Below are 13,300 nucleotides of genomic sequence, written 5' to 3'. Positions count from 1 at the left end.
TGTTCTTATGATTGTTAGAGAGTGTCTATGAAGTCCAAAGTAGTGGGTACATGGCTAGTTTGTGTCGGCTGGGCTTTTGGTCATCAGACTACTTGAATTGCCTCAGTGATTTAGTAAATTGATGGATAATTACATAAAACCTAACATACAATATTTTCGGGGGTTAAGATAGAAAATTTGGCCTTGTTCTATGTATATTTATGAACAATATACTGTAATTTGAGTGAGGCGGCAGGCTCAAGGACTTGCCTGTAGACCCCCCCCCAACAGTGGCACCAAGGTTCTCTCTGTACAGTAATAGGTAAAAGGCAGGGCTGCTAGTCGCTTGATTAGGCCTGACGGATCAGCTGCATTCTCTACCTCTCTCCCTTCCTCCCTCTCCTTTGCTCTCTCCCCAATTCTGTCTCTCTCTCTTTCGCTCGCTCTCTGGGAAGTTAGTATGGGGGAGCGTTCAGCGTAGCTTCTTAATTCTCTCATTAGGGGCCTGTCTGAGCACAGTACTCCACTTTCACTCATCAACACACACATCAAAGCCCCAACACTGCACTGCACTAAACAGTCAAACCACTCTCACTACCCCCTCTGTCTCCCTTCTCTCTCACTGGGACGGAGAGAGTGTGGGTAAGAGGAAGGGGGAGGAATAGAGGAGTGAGGCTGATAGAGTGAGGTAGGAAAGATACTGTTGATATGAAGAGAGAAGGGACGGACATGAGGTTTGAGGGAGAGGGAGAGTATGATAGAAAAAATATAATATTAGAGAGAGAGAGAAAGAGGAGGGAAATAGAACAAAGGAATAAGAGAAAGATGCAGTTATAGAATGAGAGACAGATGAGTGGAGAGCGAGGAGGTCAATTTCGTGCATGTGCGTGGCCTCCGGACAAGGATTTGATGTGATGGCCTGTTTAGTTTCGCTAAATTGCCTGCGAATGGAGCCTGACCGAGTAGTTTTAATCTGCAGGCTGTAATGAAAAGGTCTCTCTCTCCCTGGCTCCGGCTTTGGTCCTTTACTGTAACTGTATGTATTTAGTTCATTAGCCGGCATCTCCTTTGTACGCACTGGTGCGTACATCCACCACAAAGCTACAGTACTAATGTGAAAGGTTACTTAAAGTCAGGCCCAGGGTCTGTTCTTTGGCGTAGCCGACAGGATCCTCGCAAGCAGAATATTACTGTCGATTACAGCCCGGTCTTAGCTCAGCATGACTGCCACTGTTGATTGTGTGTGTGTGTGTGAGAGAGAGAGAAAGTGTGCGTGAGAGAGTGTGTGTGTGAGCACTGGTGGTACAGGGTTCCAGACCACTGAAGCCAAGGGAAACTAGGGGTTGGGGTGGCTTGTGGTTGGGGTGGTGGTTGGGGGTCACAGTAAGGGGTGGCAGTGCCTCGGGGTAGTGCTTAAAAGTCACAGTCAAATGGAGAGTTCAGAAGCTGTAGGACAAGTCAAAGGGGCCATAGAGCCTGAAAGGGCTCCATTCTTTCTGCAGAACAGGCAGTGGATGGAGAGAGTCATACTGCTATTGGGGTGCACTGTCTTCCGTTTCTCTCTCTCTCTCTCTCTCTCTCTCTCTCTCTCTCTCTCTCTCTCTCTCTCTCTCTCTATCTCTCTCTCTTTCTCTCACTCTCTCACTCTCTCTCTGACTCAGATAATGATGAAATATTAATTCCATTCCAATGTTTTACCAGAGGCTGTATTTAACAGAATTTAGATGCCTAATGGAGCACATGCTGAAATGCGAAGGCAGTTGTTTTTCCTCTGAGGGTGGAGTGTGCTGTAAATGGATGTCGTTGGGACGTGCCCTGACCCTGACTCAGTTCAGAAAGAGTTATGCCCAGCGGTGAGAGAAAAGAGCAGGCCGGGGGGCTGTGTAAAATGGCTTCCTCTGGTACCAGGTGTGGGGAATACGAGGTGTCCCTGAAGGCGCCTGCCGGTCGGCCGGTCTCATTCTGTCTGATTGGCCCATGATCCAGGCCCCTAGGCTCCTAATCCGCCGATGGCCCCTTTGAACACGGAGCCCCATGGCTCCACCACTCCACCACTGCTACCCCCAGAGGCTGGGAAGTGCGAAGAACATTGATCCCTGTGCTTGGTTGAACACCCCCTTCCCGCCCATCCTTCCATGGTCCACTCCACCAACACTACCCTCTCCCTGGGGTCTCTGACTGACTGTCACCTTCCTAAATGTATCCCAGGTGTGTGTTGTGTATGTGAGGGTGATGGAGAGGGAGTCCTGGGTCTTTGTGCTGTGCTTGCAGAGTGCGGGGCGCTGCACGACCTGGCTACGGCTGACAGCCAGGTAAATGTGATTACTCTTCCCGCTGGTGTGTTGTCAGTGCTTAATGCAGCTAAACACGCCGGCACCTGCAGCCTCAAGCGCACTTGGACTGCTGGGTTGTCATGGTTGTCGCTGTGGCGGCGATGGGGGGAGAAGGGTGGGGGGACAGCCCCTTCTGTGCTCTATCCCACTCCTCTAAGGACTCTGTGTTTATTCTCACCTGTACACCCACTTGCCCACATCAAGGAGGAGGCATTAAGAAAAAAATTGTCCCTATTACGTGCATTAGCTAAATCGCGGTGATGCATAGAGTCTAGGACTCTTTTCTTGGGCAAACACTGGATAAGTGTCCATATCCCGCTTACCACAACACTAATACGTGGGGCTTTCGCCTGGATAAGGAGGAGGAAGCATTGGGGAGGAGGATTCATGAGAAACTTGGCTTTTTAAAGATTTGTGTATCGCGAGGAGATGTGTATTGTGAAGGCGTTACCACGGCGGCACTAGCAACATCTGTTTACATTGTGGGCTTATTAGCGGGTCAGTGGTCCTCAGCAACAGTGGAACACTTGCTGGAGTTCCGTCTGTTGTCTCCGCTTACTCTCTCCTCCGGGATCCCTCTTCTTCCTTCAAGTGTTTTGTCTTTTTCTTAAGCACTTTTTCTTCCTTCCCCAGCCAGTCAAAACATGTCCCGTTGCGGGATTGTAAGCACATTCTCTTCAATGGACAGCTTTCTTATGTTTCTTTCCAATCCTAGCAGTATTGAAACATCAGAAAATGTTTTGTCAAAGGAAGGCGACTGGGGAGGGTGGGAAAATCACTAAGCTTTTCCCACCCTCTCACCCTCCCCAGCACTAAGTATGTTGGTTGGTTCCTCAACGACCAAGGCTGTTTGGTGGTTGTGTGTGTCTGTGATGACCCAGTAGTAGGTCATTATGTGGACCGAGACAGACTTTTATAGCTGAAGTATAAGTGGACCTATATCAGCCTTGTACAGTCTGTCGTCTGCAGACTGATGGAATCAAGATTGAGATCCTAGGCCAAGCACCACCAGCTGGTAATCCTCAAACCAAAACCTTGGTCATGTCTCACCTCTGAGACCTCTTAGACCAGGGCTGCTAAGCCATAGCAAGGTGGAAGTACATGGCTGGTCTAGTGGATGGTTTGGTCACCATCAGGCTATATCCCTTAAAACCTTGCTCTTTTTGGCCAAAACTCTGACAGAAGTGACCATTACCTGGGATTGTGGGGAGCCAGCCAGCGCTCAACCAGACCCAGGGCGTATGGAGTGGGGGGCGGGATGGTGATCTCCAGCTCCAAACAGGGGTTAAGTTAACCTCCAAGGCTGCATTGTAGAGGAGATCTCAGGTCTACTGGTTCCGTAGCATGGCAAGTACTGGGTCCACGTCAATCTGTCTGCCTCTTTATCAAACTACAGCAGCTGATCAGTGAACTGAATGAGCTGGCTGTCACAAAATTCCAATGTGATTTGCACCACGACTGCATTACTGCTCTCCCTGATTCAGAGTCAGAAGTATAGGCCATACAGGAACTATAGGAAAGCTTTCCTGCCACAGAAAAAAGTCACGAAAATAACCCACACTGGAAAAGTAATTTATAACGCATTTCTTCGCTCAAGGAGGCCAACTTTCTGGGTTCCACATTGGTTCCTTGTCACGAGTTTTGGCAAAACAGTTTCAAGCACTCCTCCCCACAGAAATTATAATACAGAGGAGCGGGGGTGGTGGCGGGAATGCGCTGGGAGACATGTTGTTACGTCCGTCGTTAGAATGAGGAGACCAAGGTGCAGCGTGGTAGGCGTACATTTTCCTTTTTATTAAAATGACACCGAAAAACAACAAAATACAAAAACGAACGTAAAGCTATATGCAGTGCAGAAAGCAACTACACACAGACACGATCCCACAAACTCAGGTGGAAAACAGGCTGCCTAAGTATGATCCCCAATCAGAGACAACGATAGACAGCTGCCTCTGATTGGGAACCATACCCGGCCAACAAAGAAATAGAACACATAGATTTGCCCACCCAAGTCACACCCTGACCTAACCAAATAGAGAATAAAAAAGGCTCTCTAAGGTCAGGGCATGACACAAGTACCCATTTCAAGGACAATTGAGGGGGGGCGAGAAACCCGTTGGGAACCCAGGGGCCACCCTACAGTACAGGCCACGGAAAGGAATCTCTTCCATCCACCTCCTTTGATTATGAAAGAGAAACATGGCTGGGCAGCTCTTGAATTAGCTCCGCAGTCCAGCGCACCAGGGATAATCGCTGCGATCCCCTTTTATACAGCTTATTAGTTCAGGAATCTCACAGTATAATGCGGATAAAGTTTGAAGTGGTCAAAGAAAGCCACTTTCGCTCTAAGTGAAGGTCAGGCTTTCTTGCATTTACTCTTAGTACCACAGAGCCCGAGAACGTGTGTGAATTGCATTTTTAACAGTAATGTTGTTAACATAATATTGTTACAATAACAATATTCATTTGGAGTGGCTCAAAAAGAATGAGAAATATCTTAACAAATGAGTACTCGGCATTTCTTCATATCATTCTTGCAACATCTGTCTGTGTTTTGGACCCCCTTGTCAAATGAAGAATGGCTAATCGGTCAGAAAACACGCAGAGGCATCACATGCCTAAAACAATAGGCGTGCTTTGAAGTGGCGAAGGCTTAAAAAAAAGACTCGCAGCATGTTTCTCTGACTGTCCGTAAGGATACGCCACCACCACAACTAACACCAACAAACACAACAATAACGCCATTCAACATAATGGCCATAAAGACGTGAGTGCAGGCAGGAACGACATGAGGCTCATGGGTCTTCTCTTCCTATTCCTGCTGGTTTTTGAACCATGACATCTTGAGCCTTCCTTTTCTCTCCCTCCTGAAGTATTCAGTGGGAATAAGAAGCAGGATAATCACCCTTGTGTGGAGTGGGATATTCACACTCATTTCATGCAACGCCTATATGTTTGTTCACTGTAAGCAAATCTCACCGCCCGGCCTTGTAGCGCAGCGATTTGTGTCCCTCTTCTCATAGAGTTAGCACCCTTATCCCTTCGACCAACCCCCAACGCCTCCCTCCCCCCTCTTCTCTCTTCTTCTCTCCTGAGGATGGACTGTACCTATTATTCTATAGGAGGAGGGGGCTGAGACATGCTGGGTAATTAACATGTTTCCTCTCAGCTCCGTTACGGGCTGGAGCAAATAAGTAGACTAGAGTACATCCTCTTGTCCATACCACAGGGTAGAGACTTACAAAAGAGAGAGAGGGAGAGAGAAAGAGGCAGAGAGTAAGAGAGAGACAGAAAGTGAGAGAAATTAGAGCGAGAAAGAGGACTGGAGAAAGGGAGGAAGAAAGAGAGATGGAAGGGCAAAAAAGGGAGAGAAGAAGTGCCAATGAGAGAGAGAGTGAGACTGGAGAAGGAGAGTAAAGGAGAGAGGAGTAGGAGGGGGGATGTAAACAAAGCAGAAAATGAAGAGAGACATAAAGGAATGGGAGCTCGAGGAGGTCAGGCTTAGTGTTTCCTTCAAAGATGGCTGGGACAGGTGGCAGTTCCAGACAATCTCGCTCCACAGAGCAGCACCCTCTCAGGAGGAGATAAGGGATTCCTCCATCCAGCCCTCCCCTCTCCTCCTCCTCTCCTCCATCTCATCCTCTCCTCTCTCTCCTCGGCTCGGCTCCCCCAGCCGGGGCTGCTTTGATGTGGCTCGGTGTGAGCAGGTTGAGCTTAGGCTCATGGATGGGGCCTGTTGGACCGCTGGGCTGCTGCAGGGGCCTCCGGGAGCCAGACTCTCTGCCTCTCTGGCCCGGCTCAATCAGCGTTGCTCTCCGGTGCCCGCAACTTTCAGGTCTCATTAAAGCACTCCGGCAGCGTTAATCCTCTTTAAGTTTTTACACGGCGCCCCTTTTGTCTCTCAGCCACAGGCACAGGGACCATGGGGACCCCAGGGCGCCGCCTGCGTGACATAATGCAAAAATATCACTGCGACACCGAGTTCCGCTCTCTTCTCTTCTACACTCCCTCGCTCCTCTGTGTACAGTATTGTATGTTCTACTCTCCTTTTCTTTTCTCTTCTCTCTTTGGGTGCAATCGCTCCTTCTCATTGTGTGTTCTCCCTTCTCTCTCTCTCCCTCCGTTCCCTTGATAGTACCTAGCTCTGGTTGTAAGTCGTTCAGGATTATTTTGGGGGGGGAATTTGTTGACAAGGGTGGAGTAAATGGATTACAAGTTGTCCTTGTTTTTGGGAGGAGGGAGAGGGGAGAGATCAGGCTCGGCTTTGAGTAAGGGACAAAGAGAGAAGGGGCAGAGAAAGGGAGATAGAGAGAGAAAGAAAGAGGGTGAAGTGAGGAAGAGACAGAAATACAGGCCCATGTGTGAAAGAGACAGAGAAAGACTTGGAAGATTGTGAGAGAGAGAGAAAGAGAGTGAGAGAGCTACAGAGAGTGTTGCGGTGCGGAGGGGAAGAGCCAGGGCCGTAATTGGCGCAGAGGTGACGACCCCTGTCTACTCCTAAGATCCAGCAGTCATTTGTCTGCTTGCTGTGACTCTGCATCCCAAATGGCACTCTATTCACTAAAATGCACTACTTTTGGCCAGAATCCATAAGTAGGGAATAGGGTGCCATTTGGGACACAGCTCTGGGTTTCCCTTTTGCTTTACACTGCCTGGTGTGACCCACCGTTTCCTCCATTAGACACCCATAATGGACAATAGATATAGTCTACTTAGAGAGATTGTCTGTAAACAAGCACGTGCACTACATATGCCAATTAATAACAACTTTGTTTTTTATGTGAACAAAGGACAGAATTCTTGAATCTTGAATATCACGTTTAAAAAAAATAAAGAAATCTATCAGACCGAAGAATAAATCAACACAATGTAAATGTAAAATGTAAATAACTAAATGAATCATTTCTACTAAGTTCCTAGTTTTCTCCTAAACTGTCCCCATAACACATGTGGACATCAACTTGGATGCCCTTGGCCACAGTCATGCTGACCAATGCCTTGTTGAATCCCAACCCTGCTCACTAGCTAGCTTCTCTCTCTCTCTCTCTGTGGGTTAGAATTAAGCTGGGTCGAGTGGTGCTTTCCCCTGCCGTGCCAGGCCTGTGTATTATTAGCCTTACAGCCAGAACAGCTGTATTAGCCTCAGTCACTGACTCTCACACAGCAGAGTTACTCTCCTACACGCTGTCATGCTGGGTCAGCCCCAATATTACCTGCCGTGGGGCCCAGGGGGGAGCTGCACCGTGGGGATATCGAGGCTATGGGGCTCTGGAGGGTCAATCCAGAGTGGACCTGCATCATTAGGCTGTGAGAGAATGAAAGGATAGCGCACTTTCCCATTGACTCAGACTCACACCAGCCTAGACAGTTGGGATGTGAGCATAAAATACACATTTCCATTCAAGTTAATTGACAATAAAATGCATCTTATCTTATCATATACTTATAGTACTATATATACACTATGCATTAGCCATGCTTAAATATATGTTTCGTGGACGGTCTGGCACAAAATGTTCCTATTTATTTATTAATTGGAGTTAGACTTTAAAAAGACACAGATCTGAAAATAGTATAGTCTCGGTCGGACCAATATCAATCACATGGGAATAAAACTCAAATAAGTAGCTTGGTCCTGTTGAGTTAAGCTGAGGTTTAAATCATTTCCTTTCTACCGCAAGATGTATCATTGTTTGGACTGGCTGGCTGGCTGCTCGGGGGTCATGCACTGGGCAGAGAGAGATAGAGACCACTATGACTCACCCAAAATGAAGGAAAGCGTTGACTATGTACAGACTCAGTGAGCATAGTCCTTGCTATTTAGAGAGGCCGCCGTAGGCAGACCTGGCTCTCAAGAGAAGACCGGCTATGTGCACGCTGCCCACAAAATGAGGTGGAAACTGAACTGCACTTCCTAACCTCCTGCCAAATGTATGACCATATTAGAGACACATATTTCCCTCAGATTACACAGACTCACTAAGAATAAAAAAACAAATCCAATTTTGATTAACTCCCATATCTATTGGGTGAAATACCATCACAGAAGCAAGATTTGTGACCTGTTGCCACATGAAAAGAGCAACCGGTAAAGAACAAACACCATTGTAAATACAACCCATATTTGGTTATTTATTTTCCCTTTTGTACTTTAACTATTTGCACATCGTTACAATAGCCGTAATATAACATTTTAAACGTCTCTATTCCTTTGGAACATTTGTGTAATGTTTATGTTTACTTGCTTTGGCAATGTGAACATGTGTTTCCCATGCCAATAAAGCCCTTTGAATTGAATTGAGAGAGAGGGAGAGAGAGAGAGTGGGAGACAGAGTGGAGACTAGAGAGTTTTAGTGCAGTGTTTCTGCCACTAAATCGCTGTGTAAATCTCTACCCAGCTGGGAAAGGGGGGAGGGGAAGGAGAGGGAGGAAGAGGAGGGTGAACCGACGCATGGCGCTTTGTTCTGCTCCCCAGCTAAGGCAATCTGGAGGAATTCACCAAATGCAGGAGATAGATTGGCGCTCCGCAGAGGACCCCATGAAATAACCTTCACTTCTCTGCTGCTCTGTACTGGGATGGAGGGAGGAGGGAGGGAGTGCGCAATTTGTTAATATTGACTCCACTTGGTAAATCTCTTGCAGATGCGGGACTTCCATTGAGCTGTTTGAGGTGGGGTAAGAGGGGTACGGTAGGGGGAATAAGGGAGGGTAAGTTACTTTGACCAAACATATTTGTTTGCCTAATCTCAACCCTGATCTCTAGCCTGCTTCCTGATTGGTTTAAACAACTACAGTATGTGGCCTTATTGGTTTAAACGGTCAGCAATGCCTAAGCACAGACCAAAAGACCTTGCGTAGAGTGACTTCTGCAGTAGAGACAGAGACAGAGACAGAGAGGAGAACTGTATTGATTTACTGGTAAAGGAGAAAGTGCGATCTGCCAATGTTTCTCTCGTTGATGAATGGCATTTTATTTAACCTCTACCTCTCTCGCCTTGTCTTCTCTCTCACAGTTAGTCTTTGCTGAGTAAAGGATTTGTTTGCTCCTCAGTCACACACACACACACTAGATGTTTTCCTGAGTCTAGGCCACTCACACACACCTCGTACAGTACTGCAGAGATCCTCAGCACAGCTGGAGCATTAGGCTAATTTATTCAGCGGTAATTAGCCTATTAGACGTACAACAGTCTGGGACCGTAATTAAGCAAACCACTCCAAAAGTCAACAGCAACTCCCACTGAGCTTAGCTAAACAGTCCCGGAATGTGTTATTTACATGTTCCGCTTGAGGTCTCAGTGTGAGCAAACACAAGCAAGCAACCAGAGCAGGGGTTGATCCCCCAAAATAACCTCCAACATCACACACTCGCATGGGGTTCCTTTCATGTGAACAGTTGTAGCCAAACACAGACACAGGTGTGCTGGTGTGATTGGTGATCATGCGGAGGTGTTTGTGGTGGACATGTCACACAGTTTGTGGAGTGGAGAGACAAGGAGGGGATTGCAGAGGGGTTTACGTTAGGTCTTGCTTAGCGGTACATACACGCGTGTGTGTGTATGCACACACTCACTCATTCATGCACATATGCTGTTACTCACAGTAATTTACACACGCCCACACACCTCCCCCCCTCAGACACACTCAACGAGCATCTCTCACACACTCAACTAAGCTAGCGCTCCTCCACTCGCTCCTCAGCCATCGTCTGGCTAGGGGCAGCGGTGCATGCGAGCGTGCCTGAGTGCTGAGATCATGAGCGAGGAGAGAAGTGGCGTAATGAAACTTGGCAGGCCCAGCGCCACCCCGTCATATGTTCCACATTACCCATTCACAAACCTCTGGAGCAGAGCAGGCCCCGGCAGCAGCCCTTTTCCCACTCCGCTTTAGTCTGTTATGACAATCTGTCACTGCGTCTTTGTGCCATTGCACCAGAACTTCGAGGCGCAGAGGAGAAGCTCAGTGGGTTCTGGATGACTGTTCTTCCTCAGTGTCAAGCTGCAGATGACACAGCGGGATGCATCCCATATGGCACCCTATCCCCTATTTAGTGCACTGGTCAAAAGTAGTGCACGATACGTAATAGGGCACCCTTTGGGGGAGGGTGCCATTTGGGACAAAGACAGTGCCAGAGGGGAGCACTCAGTACGGGACAGGAGGAATCTCAGTTATGACAAGTCATCAACTCTTCTGATTAGGTAACAGAGATGTTGTTTATGTCAAATTACGGTTCAGATTCGATTCGAGTATAGTTGACTATTCAGATTATTTTCAAGTGCGGCAACACAAACTATGGCCGTTGCCTAGTTGAATGAAAAATAATGATACACTTTGTATTAGACCTTACCTTTCTCACATAACGGAAGGAAATGATCTAATAACAACCAACTAGAATGATATGCTTCAGGCTTTATTCTCTCTACCCCCCCCCCCCCCCCCCTCTTTAAAATCCTTTAAGTGTCCTATAAAATAAAAAGTAATTTTCATCCTCTTCATAATGAAGGGGAAGCAGCAGGCTATTGGTGTGTTTTGTGTTGAATTACAACTAATGAGTCTGGTCAAAGTTGCCCACTAATTTGCCCTTTCATTACAGACCCATTTGTAATCATGTCTTAATGAGTTCCATCTCTAAAAAAACAAATGAAACAAAAATGCATACTGCTCCCATGCAAAGTTATGCAGGGTCATTAAAATATTTCAAAAGAATTGTAAACTTATTTGGTACTGGATAGTGATGAATTGTTGATGAGTTGCTGTTTTAGAAATGTACTCAAATTGACACGTTTTGATACACCCCCCCTCTCCAAAGCAAAAAGTTGCCTGACTTTTGGTTGGTACAATACAGTATGGATGTGTCCCAAAATGCACCCTATTCCCTATCTACACTGAGTGTACAAAACATGCTCTTTCTATAACAGACTGAAAGCTATGATCCATTATTGATGTCACTTGTTAAATCCATTTCAATCAGTGTAATCACTGGTTCTCAGTCCTGGTCCTGAGGACCCAAAGGGGTGAACATTTTTGTGTTTGCCCTAGCACTACACAGCTGATTCAAATGATCAACCCGTCAAAAGGTGAAGGGGAGGAGACAGGTTAAAGAAGGATCTTTAAGCCATGAGACAACTGAGACATGGGTTGTGTATGTGTGCCATTCAGAGGGTGAATGGGCAAGACAGAAGATTTAAGTGCCTTTGAACTGGGTATGGTAGTAGGTGCCAGGCACACTTATTTTAGTGTGTCAAGAATTGCAAAGTTGCTAGGTTTTTCACGCTCAACAGTTTCCCATGTGTATCAAGAATGGTCCACACCCCAAAGGACATCCAGCCAACTTGACACAACTGTGGGAAGCATTGAAGTCAACATGGGCCAGCATTCCTGTGGAAAGCTTTTGACACCTTGTAAAGTCCATGCCCCGACGAATTGAGGCTGTTCTGTGGACAAAAGAGGGTGCAACTCAATATTAGGAAGGTGTTCCTAATGTTTTGTACACTCAGTGTAACGCATAACTTTTAACCAGTAAAAACGAGTGCACTAAATATGGAATAGGGTGCCTTTTGGGATACAAGTTACGCTTTACCCTGTAATGGTTTACTATATCGGCGGTGGGGACGGTAAAAGCTGTGACACGCGCATTAACTCTATATAACCTCCAGCTGTGTCTGTATTCTAAAGAGGCCCCTGAATACATGCAGGGGCAATTTACTCCCAGTCAACCAAGTAGTCCCCACAGGAGACAGTGGAGATGGATTGTGGAATGGAGTCATATCCCTCTCTCTCTCTCTCTCTCTCTCTCTCTCTCTCTCTCTCTCTCTCTCTCTCTCTCTCTCTCTCTCTCTCTCTCTCTCTCTCTCTCTCTCTCTCTCTCTCTCTCTCTCTCTCTCTCTCTCTCTCTCTCTCTCTCTCTCTCTCTCTCTCTCTCTCTCTCTCTCTCTCTCTCTCTCTCTCTCTCTCTCTCTCTCTCTCTTTCCCTTGTTCTCTGAACTGTATACATTCCCTCAAGTGGCACACAGGGCTGTTTGCCTTCCTAATGGAGGTAGTGTGACAGAGCCTATTTAGATAGGTGGCACAACCTATTTAGATAGGGGCCCTGCTAAAGTAAACTTCAGACAGGGATTCAAATGAAGCAGCTCCCTTAACTGACTGCTGTAGGCTGAGGCGAGTGAGGAGTGTTGGCTAAGACCAGGAGGGAGGAAAGGAGGATAGGAAACTCAAGGAGGAAAGAAGGAAGAAGGAGGGGGAAGGCACAGGGTTTTGTTGAGTGAGCAGCTCCAGAGGGATAAACAGAGTTGGGGATCTGGGTAATCCAGAGTGGAGAGGCGGGTGTGGTAGAGGAGATGGAGGAGGAGAAGTAGTATCATTCAGACTGGAGCGGGAGAGGTTCTGCAATTTGAAATCTCTATAGTCCCTCCATAGACCTCTGCCCTGCCTCACAGGTTGACGTTTCAGCCCAGGGTTTCACATGAGTAGTCAAGGACACGGCTTAGAGACCCTAGCAAACCAATACTGCTCTTAGTGTATTTGAGCCAATAACTTTAAGACTGTGTTAGATAAACATAACTGATAGCAGATTCCAGATTCCTCTCCTTCAGAGAAGACCTGGAAATAGAGAAGGAGAGCTAGGCCAAACATGATTCCTCAGAAGGAAGCTATCAAAGAGACAGATAGTCAAACAAGGTGCCAGAGGGCTGCTGCAGTAGGCATTTAGCTATCACGTCTCTTTTGACGTCCTATCTTTCTCACAAAAACAAGTTCAGTTCAAATACATTTTCACATTTGTGTAAGACAATGGAAAGGACTTTAATAGTACAGATTTGTTCCACGGTATGTTTTTGAGCCTCATGATCAAAGTGTTACTTTCCTTGTTAAAGCCATGATTTGTGCTGTATTACTCTATTTTGATAAACAATGCAAGCCATTATTTAGGAAGGCTTACACAACTGGTATGCAATCATAGAAAACATTCCTGATCTATTCACCAGGATGCA

The 13,300-nt window shown here is 46.8% G+C and overlaps 1 protein-coding gene across 1 annotated transcript in view; it reads left to right on the top strand.

Annotated features, from left to right (window-relative positions):
* Nucleotides 1–13,300, top strand: part of LOC120027865 (transcriptional activator GLI3-like) — a 167,536-nt gene that overhangs the window by 83,760 nt on the left and 70,476 nt on the right. The gene's annotated exons all lie outside the window — the stretch shown is intronic.

The sequence above is a fragment of the Salvelinus namaycush genome, chromosome 33, assembly GCF_016432855.1.
Source record: "Salvelinus namaycush isolate Seneca chromosome 33, SaNama_1.0, whole genome shotgun sequence".
Classification (NCBI taxonomy): domain Eukaryota; kingdom Metazoa; phylum Chordata; class Actinopteri; order Salmoniformes; family Salmonidae; genus Salvelinus; species Salvelinus namaycush.
This window is presented reverse-complemented; position numbering and strand designations above follow the sequence as displayed.